The sequence below is a fragment of the Abramis brama genome, assembly GCF_963993115.1.
Source record: "Abramis brama genome assembly, chromosome: 19".
NCBI classification, from domain to species: domain Eukaryota; kingdom Metazoa; phylum Chordata; class Actinopteri; order Cypriniformes; family Leuciscidae; genus Abramis; species Abramis brama.
The window spans coordinates 25,129,891-25,147,035 of NC_139981.1; positions in this window are offsets into that span (position 1 = coordinate 25,129,891).

Below are 17,145 nucleotides of genomic sequence, written 5' to 3' on the forward strand. Positions count from 1 at the left end.
CTCTCTGCGCAAACTTTAAAAACGCGAACCTGTGAGAACGCTGATGGCGTGCACATGCATATTACTTGTACATGAATCTATAGGTATGCGCTTTTGAATATATATGTGTGCAGGCGTGTAGTCGTTCTTTACAAACCAACCCTCAACAAACTACTTGTCTGGCCTTAAAATTTATAATACAGAATTTTTATCGCTTCCGCGTAACCACGTGAACCGGAATTATCCCGACAACATTTTATCTGTACAGAGGGAAAGTGAAGGGAAGGAGGCCTTCAAAAGGGAGAGACTAGTTGACACTTCAGGACTGCGTTGTCATCATGTCCAGGCGCAGGTCCTTCATCAGATCTGGATACGGCCTGGATACGGCGGATTGCGGTAAACCTTGGGATAAACAGAGAGACTAATATTAGCGCAAACACCATTCTTCTTATGATGTAACAAGTACATCAGGATTTATGGGAAGTGTTCCCGGTTCCGGCTGACCTAATCTATGTAGCCTAACATTGAATTATAGAAGTCTATAATGTGTTATGTGTATGCTAGGTCAAAGAGATGTGTTTTTAGTCTAGATTTGAACTGACAAAGTGTGTCTGCTTCCCGGACAATGTTAGGAAGACTGTTCCAAAGTTTTGGTGCTAAATAGTAAAAGGAGACCACCAGCAGTCGATTTTGATATTCTAGGTATTATCAACTGGCCGGAATTTTGAGATCGCAATAGACTTGAAGGACTATAATGCGTTAAGAGCTCACTCAAGTGCTGCGGAGCTAAATCATTTAGTGCTTTTTAAGTAATGAGCAATATTTAAAAATGTATACGATGTTTAATAGGGAGCCAATGCAGTGTTGACAGAACGTGGCTAATATGGTCATACTTCCTGGTTCTGGTAAGAACTCTAGCTGCTGCGTTTTGGTCCAGCTGTAGGTTTATTAAGCGTGCAGGGCAATCACCCATAATAGTATTACAATAATCTAGCCTTGATGTCATGAACGCATGAACTAATTGTTCCGAATTTGTCAATGAGAACATATGAAGTAATTTAGATATATTTTTAAGATGGAAAAATGTGGTTTTACAGATACTAGACACGTGACTTTCAAATGAAAGATTGGTATCAAAGAGCACACCCAGGTTCCTAACCGACAAAGAAGACTTGACAGAGCAGCCATCAAGTGTTAGACAGTATTCTAGGTTATTACGTGAGGACGTTTTTTGTCCAATAATTAGAATCTCTGTTTTTTTTCAGAATTAAGTAGTACGAAATTACTAGTCATCCAATTTTTTTTATCAGCTATGCATTCCATTAATTTTGTGAATTGGTAAGTTTCTTCAGGGCGTGAAGAAATATAGAGCTGAGTATCATCAGCATAACAGTGAATACTAATGCCATGCTTCCTAATGATATCTCCTAAGGGTAGCATGTACAGAGTGAACAGCAATGGTCCTAGTACTGAGCCTTGTGGTACGCCATACTTAACTTTTGATCGATAAGACATCTCTTCATTTACTGCTACAAACTGATAACGGTCAGATAAGTATGATTTAAACCATGCTAATGCAATTACACTAATGCCAACATAATTTTTGAGTCTATTTAAAAGAATGTTGTGGTCAATAGTATCAAATGCAGCACTAAGATTGAGTAACACTAATGGTAACACTATACAACCACGATCGGATGATAAGAGCAAATAATTTGTGACTCTAATAAGAGCTGTCTCAATACTATGGTACGGTCTAAATCCTGACTGAAAATCCTCGCAGATACCATTCTTTCTAAAAAGGAACATAGTTGGGGATACTGCCTTTTCCAGTATCTTTGACAGAAAAGGTAGATTCGAGATCGGCCTGTAATTGACTAATTCTGTTGGTCAAGTTGCGTTTTTTAAACAAGTGGTTTAATCATAGCCAGCTTAAATGTTTTTGGTACATACCCTAATGACAAAGATGAATTAATGATATTAAGAAGAGGATCTATGACCTCTGGAAGCATCTCTTTCAATAGCTTAGTTGGTATAGGGTCTAACATACATGTTATCGATTTAGATGATTTAACGAGTTTAGAAAATTTTTCCTCTCCTATAGCAATGAATGAATAACATTTTTCCTCAGGGAGACTACAATGCACTGCCTGATCCGATACTGTAGTAGATGGCTGCATAGTTATAATTTTCTCCCTGATATTATCAATCTTGTTAGTAAAGAAGTTCATAAAGTCATTACTGCTGTGCTGCTTGGAAACGTCTGGGGTTGAAGATTTATTTTTCGTTAATTTAGCCTCTGTTTCAAATAAATACCTAGGGTTTTGTTTATTTCTACTAAGCTATCTGGGATGCTGAGGAGATGGAACTGATCAGGAATATTATTAATAAAGCAATCTTTAGTGGCAAAAGTTGCTAGTTTGGTGGGGTAGGCCTACTATGAAATTAGACTACATAGCCTATAATAAAAGATAATGAATTTCAAACCTGAACCAAACATATTTTTATTCAAAGATCAACAGTCTGTCATTAGTCTTTAGTCTGCCACAAAAAACAACAACATTAAAATCATGAACTCAAATGTCATTGGGAAAAACACAAAAACAATGACTGTTGTAACAGTGCATAAATCAGACCTTTCAGGCTATAGCCTAATGCTACTAAGCCTTATGCCAAAATTATTATTACGACTAAATTGTTGGTCATTAAATAAGAAAACTAAATAATTGTGTAGATGATTTGCTTTGTGTAACCCGACATCAGACATTAGGCCGAAGTATTTTTTTGCACACAGTGCCGTGACCTATCAATCTCTCCTGTCTGCCTCCCTGCCTGCTGTGAGTTTGTTTGCTTCGTGCTGTAAGCTCCGTCTTAGACTCGTATTTCTTTCTGTTTTGAACCATCATTTACTATCATTTCTAGTTGTTTATACTACTAAATACAGCTTACCCAACATCTCAGATTAACCTGACATCGCTAGCTTCCGTTATTATTAGCACAACACGCTAGTAATTCGCTAGCCTGTTAACGCACCACCCGTGCGCTCAGTTATTTATTTATTTATTTTTCTCTCGCGCGCCCGCGCCTTTGAGTTCATAAAAAGCCCAGGTGAGTAAGAATCAGTCAACAAACACGGTGAGTAATGTCTTGTCCTGATATTGTCACCTGCACTTCATGTCACATGTTTAGCATAGCCTTCTCTGTCGGCAATATAGGATTTATATGTGATAAATGCAAGGAGACAGTCAGGCTGACGGAGAAGATTTAAGAACTAGAGACACGCATCCAAACTTTAATTGAGGATAGTAAGAGTGCTAGAGCTTTAGATACTATTTTGGATGCGCCTAGCATAGTGAACTCTTTACATGATTCGGTTCTGGCTGAATTAGTGCCTGTGCAGCAAGGCAAATGGGTGACAGTGAGGGATCGCTCTAGTTGCGGATCAAAAAACACTCTTCCGTTCCGATTACCATAACAAATCGATTTGCCCCGCTCAGTGAAACACCCACTGAGAATTCTATTGATTGTGCCCTAGTAATTGGTGATTCGATCACACGGAACGTGAAAATAGAGACACCAGCCACCATAGTCACATGTTTGCCGGGAGCCAGAGCACCTGACATCAAAGCAAATTTAAAAGTGCTGGCTAATGCTAATTGTAAATTCTCTAAGATCATTATTCACGTCGGCACTAATGATGTTCGACTCCGCCAGTCGGAGATCACCAAAATTATTATTAAAGAGGTGTGTGAACTCGCAAGTACAATGTCAAGCACTGTAATTTGCTCTGGCCCCCTTCCTGTTCGCAGGAGTGATGAGATAGTTAGTAGATTGTGTTCAATCAATTTCTGGCTGTCGAGGTGGTGTCCGCAAAATAATATAGAATTCATAGACAATTGGAAAAGTTTTTGGGGCAAACCTGACCTGTTGAAAAGAGATGGTATTCATCTGTCCTGGGATGGTGCTGCTCTTCTCTCTAGTAATTTGGCTCATAGTCTTAGAGATAAAAAAATGACAAATTGGGCACCAGGTCAGGACAGACTGGCTTAACCGACTGTCTGCTAGCGGCCTCGCATCACCAAGGTCAGATAAATCCCATCACATAGATCCTCTTTCACCTAGATATCATCATATAGAGACTGTGTCTGTTCCCCGAATTTGGAAATCCAAAAAACGTCCAAGGTTAAAAATGTAATTGATGTTCAACAAATAAAAAAACGATATAATACAGATGAGCAAATGCTAAAGCTTGGGTTGCTGAATATTCGATCCCTTACTCCAAAAGCACTCATTGTTAATCATATGATTTCATATACTAACCTAGATGTGCTGTGTTTGACAGAAACCTGGCTAAAACCAAACGATTACATTACTTTAAATGAGTCAACCCCACAAGATTACAGTTATAAACATGAACCTTGTCTGAAACGCAAAGGGGGAGGTGTTGCTGTAATTTATAGTAATATTTTCAAAACCACTAAGAAATCAAGTTTTAAATATACTTCTTTTGAAGTGTTGGTGCTTAATGTAAAAATATATAGTGTAAACGATAAATCACGTATGAGATTTGTGCTGGCTACTGTATACAGGCCACCAGGGCACCATAAAGATTTTATCAAAGAATTTGCTGACTTTCTATCAGAATTAATATTGACTGCAGATAAAGTACTAATTGTTGGTGATTTTAATATACACATAGATAATGAAAAAGATGCATTGGGATTGGCATTTAAAGACATTGTAAACTCTATTGGAGTTAGACAACGCGTCAGGACCTACTCATTGTCGTAATCATACTCTAGATCTAATATTATCACATGGAATATGTTGATGCCGTTGAAATTCTGCAGCAGATGACATCTCAGATCATTATCTAGTCGCATGTAAATTAAATTTAGCCAAGGCTGCAAAGCCGACTCCATGTTATAAATATGTTAGACCTATCACTTCTGCCACTAAAGATTGCTTTATTAATAATCTTCCTAATCAGTTTCATCATCTCAGCATCCCGGATAGCTTAGAAGAACTTTATTTTGCAACAGAAACTTTTAACTCTCTCTTTTCCAGCATTTTAGACACAGTTGCTCCGTTGCGCTTAAAGATTAAAGAAAATAGTCCAACGCCATGGTACAATGAGCACACTCAGGCCCTTAAGAGAGCAGCCAGAAAAATGGAGCGCAACTGGAAGAAAACAAAACTAGAGGTATTTCGGATTTCATGGAAGGAGAGCTCGATTACTTACAGAGAGGCTTTAAAAGCTGCTAGATCTGCTTATTTGTCAACCCTATTAGAAGAAAATAAACATAATCCTAGGTATTTATTTGAAACAGTGGCTAAACTAACGAAAAATAAAGCTTCAAGTCCAGAAGTTTCCAAGCAACACAGCAGTAATGACTTTATGAACTTCTTCACTTATAAGATTGATAATATCAGGGACAAAATTATAACTATGCAACCGTCTACTACAATATCGCATCAGGGAGTGCATTTTAGTCTCCCTGGGGAAAAATTTGATTAATTTATTGCTATAGGAGAGGAAGAATTTTGCAAACTCGTTAATTCATCTAAATCGACAACATGTATGTTAAACCCTATACCGACTAAGCTACTGAAAGAGATGCTCCCAGAGGTCATAGATCCTCTTCTTAATATAATTAATTCGTCTTTGTCTCTAGGATACGTACCAAAAACCTTTAAGCTGGCTATGATTAAACCGCTTGTTAAAAAAACGCAACTTGATCCTACAGAATTAGTCAATTACATGCCGATCTCGAATCTGCCTTTTCTGTCAAAGATATTAGAAAAAGCAGTATCCTCACAACTGTGTTCCTTTCTTGAAAGAAATGATATCTGCGAGGATTTTCAGTCCGGATTTAGACCGTACCATAGTACCATAGTCACAAATGATTTGCTCTTATCATCCGATCGTGGTTGTATCTCTCTATTAGTGTTACTTGATCTTAGTGCTGCATTTGACACCATTGACCACAACATTCTTTTAAGTAGATGTAATAAGGGTCCACTGGAGGCAAGTTGAGAGATGAGAAACCAAGTGCAGTTTATTATAACAAAAACAAAACATGAAACAAAAACATGGCGTGGCATGAAAACAAAAACCAAAGCATGAACATTGCACAACAGCAGACTACAGGAAACAATACTTGACCAAGACACATGTCAAACATGAGGGCTTAAATACACAGACTAATGACAAAACAAGGGACACATGTGAACAATGATCAGACAATTAACCAATGACAAGACATGGCAGGATCACATGACAAACAGGGAATCACATGACAGACATGGAAACAAGACATGACACAGAAACATGACAAGAACAAACCCAAAACGTGACAGAAGACTAGAAAACTATGTTGGCATTAGTGGAATTGCACTAGCATGGTTTAAATCATACTTATCTGACCGTTATCAGTTTGTAGCAGTAAATGAAGAGATGTCTTATCGATCACAAGTTCAGTATGGCGTACCACAAGGCTCAGTACTAGGACCGCTGCTGTTCACTCTGTACATGCTACCATTAGGAGATATCATTAGGAAACATGGTATATTGTATATTATATAGCTGTATATTTCTTCAAAACCTAACGAAACTTACCCATTCACAAAATTAATGGAATGCATAGCTGATATAAAAAATTGGATGACTAGTAATTTTCTACTTCTAAATTCTGAAAAAACAGAGATTCTAATTATTGGACAAAAAACTCCCACATGTAATAATCTAGAATTGATTGAATTGAATTGATCTAGAGTGATACTGTCTAACACTTGATGGCTGCTCTGTTAAATCTTCGTGGTCGGTTAGGAACCTGGGTGTGCTCTTTGATACCAATCTTTCATTTGAAAGTCACGTGTCTAGTATCTGTAAAACCGCATTTTTCCATCTTAAAAATATATCTAAATTACGCCATATGCTCTCATTGACAAATGCGGAACAATTAGTTCATGCGTTCATGACCTCAAGGCTAGATTATTGTAATGCTTTACTGGGTGGTTGCCCTGCACGCTTAATAAACAAACTACAGCTAGTTAAAAGTTAGTTCTAGTTAGTTCTTACCAGAACCAGGAAGTATGACCATATTAGCCCAGTTCTGTCAACACTGAATTGGCTGCCTATTAAACATCGCATACATTTTAAAATATTGCTGATTACTTACAAAGCACTAAATGGTTTAGCTCCGCAGTACTTAAGCGAGCTCTTAACACGTTATAGTCCTTCACGTCTATTGCGATCTCAAAATTCCGTCCAGTTAATAATACCTAGAATATCAAAATCGACTGCTGGCGGTAGATCCTTTTCCTATTTAGCACCAAAACTTTGGAACAGTCTTCCTAACATTGTCCGGGAAGCAGACACACTCTGTCAGTTCAAAGCTAGATTAAAGACACATCTCTTTGACCTAGCATTCACATAATACATTATAGACTTCTATAATTCAATGTTAGGCTGCATAGATTAGGTCAGCCGGAACCGGGAACATTTCCCATAAATCCTGATGTACTCGTCGTTACATCATAAGAAGAATGGCATCTACGCTAATTTTAGTGTCTTTGTTTATCCCGAGGTTTTCCTGCAGCCTGCCGGATCCAGGCCGTATCCAGATCTGACGAAAGACCTTCGCCTGGACCCAATGACAACGCAGTGTTTAAGTGCCAACTAGTCTCTCCCTATGGAAGATCCCTTTACCACTCTACAGATAAAGCGTTGTCTGGAAAATTCGTTTCGCGTACCTACCCTGAAGTGACAAAATAAAATAAAATTCTGTATCAAAATTTATAAGGAAAGACCAGTACTTTGTTTAGGCTTGGTTTGTAGGGAATTACAAACCTGCGCACATATATTCAAACGCACATAACTATAGAACCAGCTCTTAATGCGCATGTGAATGCCATTAGCATTTATCACAGGTTCGCGTTTAAAGTCTGTGTAGAGAGAATGGTGTCGTCTTAGCGACCCCTAATTTAATAACAAATGATCGTTGCGACGGAAGCGAATCAATCAAAACTAACTTTAGCTGGAAAATAACTTTATTAAAGAACCGCTATAAAGCCAAAACAATCTCTGTTACCTTAAATTATATGTTTATCTCTATAAAGCTGCTTTGAAACAATCTACATTGTTAAAAGCGCTATATAAATGAAGATGACTTGACTTGACTCCTTTACGACTGGCTGCCTGCACATTTACCTATCAATGCATATCTAAATTCGTGCCTACGGTATCTTTGTAGAACTTCAAAAAAAGAAAAAAAGATACTGCAGCCAATGAGCAGCCAGCGGGGGCTGGTTGCAGGACAACTCAACCTCCACGGACAGTTTTTAATGTTTTATCAGACAATAACTACTCAAGATTTTGCTTTAGTAGCCCCTTTACCTTTCAGACGAGGTTCATGTTTATAACAGTAATCTTGGGGGGTGGACTCATTCAGTGCTTTTGAAGTAAGGGATCGAATATTCAGCAACCCGAGCTTTATCATTTGTTCATCCGTATTATATCTGTTCCCTTTCGAGGGAACTCGCGCTGCGTCAAGAATCGACACATTGGGGAATGCCTTCACTTGTGACGTCACGTGACGGTGATGCGGAAGCTATAAAGGGACGCCGGATCACAACAACGTCAGCTTTCAATAGTCAGACATTAGTCCATATTTTACCTTCTGAACATATTTCTGGCCAGAAACCAGAAACTTACTATACATACTTCTCGTACTATACAGACTTCTCGTGATGTTATATCAGGCACACTGTAGTCCATATCTGACCGATTGAACATATTTGTGGCCAAATAATCCTCAAAATGTTTTTTACTATTATAAACTTATCGACTCCTTCTGATGTTAAATCAGCCATACAGAAGTCCATATTTGACCTACTGGACATATTACTGGAAAAAGACTCCTCGATCTTAAACTTTCTATACATACTCGCAGGTCGGGCTGGTGCATGCCTGCATACGATGGGGCTTTTGCAGGCATACCAGGCTGACCTCATCAAAGAGGTGGACGACAGCGGGGAGGTCGCCCTCGACTACATTAACCCTCTGGGGTCTGAGGTGTTTTCTGGGCCCTGGAGGTGTTCTGACATGCTCTGACATTTGTGCTTATTTCTGTTATTTGTGACATTTTCATGGCTAAAGTCTGATTACACTGTATTTAGCACAAACTCTGCTACAATAATATGTCAGCAGCATGTATGTAAAAGTTTGTAGTTTTGAGATAATGACGTTTATGCGTGGTTTGTTTAAAAAAAATAAAAAAATAATTAAAGCTGCAAGCAGCGATGAAAGGGCCCTCGCACCCGTGCCATCATCACTCGGTGGCTTTAAGAAGACAGAGCATGGTTGGGCAATGTACATTTAAGGAGGTATATATAGTAAGAGTATGTCAAAGTCAGTTACAAAATGTTTTGTATAATGGTGATAATAGCATGCTTCATGACTCAGCTAAGTGTTGCTAGCATGTTTAGTATGTTTCTAGCATGCTTAGTACACAATAATTATGTGGTTAGTACTGCATTACTGTGTTAACCATGTCAGTTTCTGTTGCCAGTAGGTGGGGCTATGTCTATATCTGAATATCGCTATGTAGATGTGTTCAGTGCAGGACTTTTATCAAACATGTGAACTTTTATAGGTGGTGCTATCAAGCCATTTTGCCCCGCCCAATTCTGAAACCTATATCAGATGTAAATTTTCACCAGTTCTGACACGTGTGCAAAGTGGTAAGTGGTACTCCTCCTAAGTGGTTTATTTTATTCACACCAAACTTTTTCAACATGATAAAAATACATTAAAGATATATATATATATATATATATATATATATATATATATATATATATATGTATATATATATATATATATATATATATATATATATATATATATATATGTATATATATATATATATATATATATATATATATATATATATATATAAATATAGCTGCGAGCAGCGATTACGGGCCCAAGGCGGTGGCACCGCAACCCCGGTGCCTTTAGTTACCTAAAGGCACCGGGGTGGCGGTGCCCCCGGCTTTGGCCCTTCATCGCTGCTCGCAGCTATATTTATATATATATATATATATATATATATATACATATATATATATATATATATATATATATATATATATATATATATATATATATATATCTTTAATGTATTTTTATCATGTTGAAAAAGTTTGGTGTGAATAAAATAAACCACTTAGGAGGAGTAGCTAAAAACTCAAGAGTCTGACATATCCAAAAAATCCACATTCAAACCAAAATATCTGACTTCCTGTTGCTCGGAGCTAATGACTGTAAATTAGAAAGTTGTCCGGCTCGATGAGACCAATATGCGTACTGATTTTTGTAACAGTGGGTAAAGGTAACCCCCCCACTTTTTTTTGAAAGTGACACACTTCCTGCTACCAGTTGGTGGCGCTATAACTTTGACTCACAATAGTTACATCCATCTGACCGGCCTCTTACCACGAACACACTGCTGAAGTTTCATCAAGATCAGTTAATGTATGCAGAAGTTATAATAAACTTCCTGTGTACCTTATTCGCCATAAATTTGTTTCCTCGCCACGGCCAAACCGTTCGAGATATCAAAAATCCGTCCGCAATTTAGCATCCTCAATGTCTTGACTTCATGCTGACCGAGTTTGGAGGCGATTGGATTAATTCTCTAGGATGAGTACATTAAATTCCACAGCATGCATTTCCAAACAACTCATAATAGCCGACTTCCTGTTGGGCGGAGCTAATAACTTAGAGTGCGGAAGTTGTTTGGCCCGATGAGATCTGTATGTGTACTGAGTTTCATATTAATTCATGCAAGCGTGTTTGATATATGGACCAAGTTTTCAGACCGTGTCCAAGGGGGCGCTGTTGAGCCCCCCTGCCACGCCCGGGTACCAGCTTCAGCCCGGCCCTGATGACCGTGGGTTCTGACCTGTGTGAAAAGTTTCAAGAGTTTTTGAGCACGTTAAGGGCCCCAAAAGCCCCTGAAACCTTGAAAAACAAAGATTAAATGGAATAGACAACCCCCCCCCCCCCCACACACACACACAGACACACACAGAGAGAGAGAAAATTCTCCAGAAAATCCACATTCAAACCAAAATATCTGACTTCCTGTTGGTCTGAGGTAATGACTATAAATTAGAAAGTTGTCCGGCTTGATGAGAATAATACACCTACCAAGTTTTGTGATTCTAGGAAAAACTAAGCCCCCATTTTTGACTAAAGGTGGCGCTACTGAGCCCCTCACCACGCCCATTTCTGAAACTTTGCACATGTCTACTGGCTAATAAATGTGATGTGTCTGTCGAGTTTCATGCATTTTCAAGCATGTGAAGAGTCTCAAAAGCATCCGAAAAGAATATTAAAGTTTGATGCGTTGCCACGGCAACAGTATCTAAGATATCAATAATCCTTTCACAGGTCTACATCTGCCGTGTGTCTACATTATACACATAAAGTTTGAAGCAAATCGGATAAAAATAAGAGGGTGATTTCAAAGCATTTTGAAAGTGACACACTTCCTGCTGCCAGTTGGTGGCGCTATAACTTTGACTCACAATAGTCACATCCATGTGATCGGCCTCTTACAACGAACACACTGCTGAAGTTTCATCAAGATCAGTTAATGTATGCAGAAGTTATAACACACTTCCTGTTTCTATTTTCTCGCCATAAATTTGTTTCCTCGCCACGGCCAAACCGTTCGAGATATCAAAAATCCCCTGGCAATTTTTCATCCTCAATGCCTTGACTTCATGCTGACCGAGTTTGGAGGCGAATGGATGAATTTCCTAGGAGGAGTACATCAAATTCCACAGCATGCGTTTCCAAACAAACCATAATAGCCGACTTCCTGTTCAGCTGGCGTAAAACTTAGAGCACGAAACTTGTTCAGCCCGATGAGATCTATATGTGTACCGAGTTTCATATTGTTACATGCAAGTGTGTTTGATATATGGACCAAGTTTTTGGACCCTATTCAAGGGGGCGCTGTTAAGCCCCCCTGCCACGCCCGGGTACCAGCTTCAGCCCGGCCCTGATGGCCGCGGGTTCTGACCTGTGTGCAAAGTTTCAAGAGTTTTTGAGCATATTAAGGGTCCCAAAATTGCCCGAAAGGTTGACAAAAAAATAATAATAATAAAGAATTAAAGCTGCAAGCAGCGATGAAAGGGCCCTCGCACCTGTGCCATCGTCACTCGGTGGCTTTAGGAAGACAGAGCATGGTTGGGCAATGTGCATTTAAGGAGGTATAGTAGTTGCTAGCATGTTTAGTATGTTTCTAGCATGCTTAGTACACAATAGTTATGTGTTTAGTTCTGCATTACTGTGTTAACCATGTCAGTTTTTGTTGCCAGTAGGTGGGGCTATGTCTATATCTGAATATTGCTATGTAGATGTGTTCAGTGCAGGACTTTTATCAAACATGTGAAGTTTGGGGCAGATTGGACATTGTATGCTTGAGTTACAGCAAATTCCTATTTAATTGCAGTAATAGCATGCTTTAGCACTTAGCTAAGTGTTTGCTAGCATGTTTTAGCATGTTTCTAGTATGTTGTTAGCATGTTTAGCACTTGCTGGCACTTTTTTATATGTTATCAGGAGTTCACAACAGGGTTAAACATGCCACTTCCTGTTGCCAGCAGGTGGCGCTATGACTGTAACTGAATATGTGCATGGTCATGTGTTCAGGACAAAACGCTTATCAAAAGTGTGAAGTTTGGCGCAGATTGGACATTGCCTTCTTGAGTAACAACAACATCCTGTTTCATTGAATTAGCATGCTTTAGCACTTAGCTAAGTATTGCTAGCATGTTTTAACAAGTTTCTAGCATGTTTAGAAGTCAATGGCATTTTTAACATGTTAACATGACGTGTTAAACATGTCACTTCCTGTTGCCAGTAGGTGGCGCTATTACTATAACTGAATTTGAGCATGGACATGTCTTCAGGCCATGATTCTTATCAAACGTGTGAAGTTTGGGGCAGATTGGACATTCCATGCCTGAGTTACAGCAAATTCCTATTCAATTGCAGTAATAGCATGCTTTAACACTTAGCTAAGTGTTTGCTAGCATGTTTTAGCATGTTTCTAGTATGTTGTTAGCATGTTTAGCACTTGCTGGCACTTTTTTATATGTTATTAGGAGTCCACAACAGTGTTAAACATGTCACTTCCTGTTGCCAGCAGGTGGCGCTATGACTATAAATGAATATGAGCATGGTCATGTGTTCAGGACAGAATGCTTATCAAACGTGTGAAGTTTGGGGCAGATTGGACATTCCATGCCTGAGTTACAGCAACTTCCTGTTTCACGGCGAAACATCGAAATTTGTCAGGCCGCCGAGGACCCGCCCTTCGACAAAAACTCAAGATCTTCGCAATTTAACGTCGCAAAGGCCTTAAGATTACACTCACCAAATTTGAAGATGATCAGATTAAAACTGTAGGAGGAGTTCGTTAAAGTACGAGGCCTGAAAATGGCAAAAACTGCACAAAAATCTGAGAGGAAGTTCAAAATGGCTGACTTCCTGTTGGGTTTAGGGCTACGCTCCAAGAGACTTTTTTGTAGGTATTAGGTCATTACATATATGTACCGAATTTCGTACACGTACGTGGAACACAATGGGAGGCGCACTCCGTTGAACTTTTATAGGTGGCGCTATCGAGCCATTTTGCCCCGCCCAATTCTGAAACCTATATCAGATGTAAATTTTCGCCAGTTCTGACACGTGTGCAAAGTTTTGTGAGTTTTCGAGCATGTTTAGGCCCTCAAAAATGCGATTAAATGCGGAGAAGAATAATAATAATTAAAGCTGCAAGCAGCGATGAAAGGGCCCTCGCACCCGTGCCATCAACACTCGGTGGCTTTAGGAAGACAGAGCATGGTTGGGAAATGTACATTTAAGGAGGTATATATAGTAAGAGTATGTCAAAGTCAGTTACAAAATGTTTTGTATAATGGTGATAATAGCATGCTTCATGACTCAGCTAAGTGTTGCTAGCATGTTTAGTCTGTTTCTAGCATGCTTAGTACACAATAATTATGTGGTTAGTACTGCATTACTGTGTTAACCATGTCAGTTTCTGTTGCCAGTAGGTGGCGTTATGACTATAACTGAATATGACATGGATGTGTGTTCAGGACAGAACTCTTATCAAACGTGTGAAGTTTGGTGCAAATTGGACATTGCCTTCTTGAGTAACAACAAAGTCATGTTTCATTGAATTAGCATTCTTTAGCACTTAGCTAAGCATTGTTAGCATGTTTTAACATGTTTCTAGCATGTTTAGAACTCAATGGCATTTTTAACATGTTGCTAGAACGGCATCAACGTGTTAAACATGTCACTTCCTGTTGCCAGTAGGTGGCGCTATTACTATAACTGAACATTCTCATGTAGATGTGTTCAGGCCATGATTCTTATCAAAAGTGTGAAGTTTGGGGCAGATTGGACATTCCATGCCTGAGTTACAGCAAATTCATATTTAATTGCAGTAATATCATTCTTTAGCACTTAGCTAAGTGTTTGCTAGTATGTTTTAGCATGTCTCTAGTATGTTGGTAGGATGTTTAGCACCTACTGGCATTTTTTTATATGTTATTAGGAGTCAAGAACAGTGTTAAACGTCACTTCCTGTTGCCAGCAGGTGGCGCTATGACTATAACTAAATATGAGCATGGACATGTGTTCAAGAGATAACTCTTATCAAACGTGTGAAGTTTGGGGTAGATTGTACATTGCCTTCTTGAGTAACAACAAAGTCCTGTTTCATTGAATTAGCATGCTTTAGCACTTAGCTAAGTATTGCTAGCATGTTTTAACATGTTTCTAGCATGTTTAGAACTCAATGGCATTTTTAACATGTTGCTAGAACGGCATCAACGTGTTAAACATGTCACTTCCTGTTGCCAGTAGGTGGCGCTATTACTGTAACTGAATTTGAGCATAGACATGTGTTCAGGCCATGATTCTTATCAAACGTGTGAAGTTTGGGGCAGATTGGACATTCCGTGCCTGAGTTACAGCAAATTCCTATTTAATTGCAGTAATAGCATGCTTTAGCACTTAGCTAAGTGTTTGCTAGCATGTTTCTAGTATGTTGATAACCTGTTTAGCACTTGCTGGCTCTTTTTTATATGTTATTAGGAGACCACAACACTGTTAAACATGTCACTTCCTGTTGACAGCAGGTGGCGCTATTACTATAACTGAATATTCTCATGTAGATGTGTTCAGGCCATGACTCTTATCAAACGTGTGAAGTTTGGGGCAGATTGGACATTCCATGCCTGTGTTACAGCAAATTCCTATTAAATTGCAGCAATAGCATGCTTTAGCACTTAGCTAAGTGTTTGCTAGCATGTTTTAGCATGTTTCTAGTATGTTGTTAGCATGTTTAGCACTTGCTGGCACTTTTTTATATGTTTTTATATGTCCACAACAGTGTTTAACATGTCACTTCCTGTTGCCAGCAGGTGGCACTATGACTGTAACTGAATATGAGCATGGTCATGTGTTCAGGACAGAATGTTTATTAAAAGTGTGAAGTTTGGCGCAGATTGGACATTGCCTTCTTGAGTAACAACAACATCCTGTTTCATTGAATTAGCATGCTTTAGCACTTAGCTAAGTATTGCTAGCATGTTTTAACATGTTTCTAGCATGTTTAGAAGTCAATGGCATTTTTAACATGTTGCTAGAATGGCATCAACGTGTTAAACATGACACTTCCTGTTACCAGTAGGTGGCGCTATTACTATAACTGAATATTCTCATGTAGATGTGTTCAGGACAGAACGCTTATCAAAAGTGTGAAGTTTGGGGCAGATTGGACATTCCATGCCTGAGTTACAGCAAATTCCTATTTAATTGCAATAATAGCATGCTTTAGCACTTAGCTAAGAGTTTGCTAGCATGTTTTAGCATGCTTCTAGTATGTTGTTAGCATGTTTAGCACTTGCTGGCACTTTTTTATATGTTATTAGGAGTCCATAACAGTGTTAAACATGTCACTTCCTGTTGCCAGCAGGTGGCGCTATGACTATAACTGAATATGAGCATGGTCATGTGTTCAGGACAGAACTCTTATCAAACGTGTGAAGTTTGGGGCAGATTGGACATTCCATGCCTGAGTTACAGCAACTTCCTGTTTCATGGCGAAACATCGAAATTTGTCAGGCCGCCGAGGACCCGCCCTTCGACGAAAACTCAAGATCTTCGCAATTTAACGTCGCAAAGGCCTTAAGATTACACTCACCAAATTTGAAGATGATCAGATTAAAACTGTAGGAGGAGTTCATTAAAGTATGAGGCCTGAAAATGGCAAAAACTGCACAAAAATCTGAGAGGAAGTTCAAAATGGCTGACTTCCTGTTGTGTTTAGGGCTACGCTCCAAGAGACTTTTTGGTAGGTATTAGGTCATTACATGTATGTACCGAATTTCGTGCACATACGTGGAACGTTGCGGGAGGCGCACTCCGTTGAACTTTTATAGGTGGCGCTATCGAGCCATTTTGCCCTGTCCAATTCTGAAACCTATATCAGATGTAAATTTTCGCCAGTTCTGACGCGTGTGCAAAGTTTCGTGAGTTTTCGAGCATGTTTAGGCCCTCAAAAATGCAATTTAATGCGGAGAAGAATAATAATAATAATTAAAGCTGCAAGCAGCGATGAAAGGGCCCTCGCACCCGTGCCATCAACACTCGGTGGCTTTAGGAAGACAGAGCATGGTTGGGAAATGTACATTTAAGGAGGTATATATAGTAAGAGTATGTCAAAGTCAGTTACAAAATGTTTTGTATAATGGTGATAATAGCATGCTTCATGACTCAGCTAAGTGTTGCTAGCATGTTTAGTCTGTTTCTAGCATGCTTAGTACACAATAATTATGTGGTTAGTACTGCATTACTGTGTTAACCATGTCAGTTTCTGTTGCCAGTAGGTGGCGTTATGACTATAACTAAATATGAGCATGGATGTGTGTTCAGGACAGAACTCTTATCAAACGTGTGAAGTTTTGTGCAAATTGGACATTGCCTTCTTGAGTAACAACAAAGTCATGTTTCATTGAATTAGCGTTCTTTAGCACTTAGCTAAGCATTGTTAGCATGTTTTAACATGT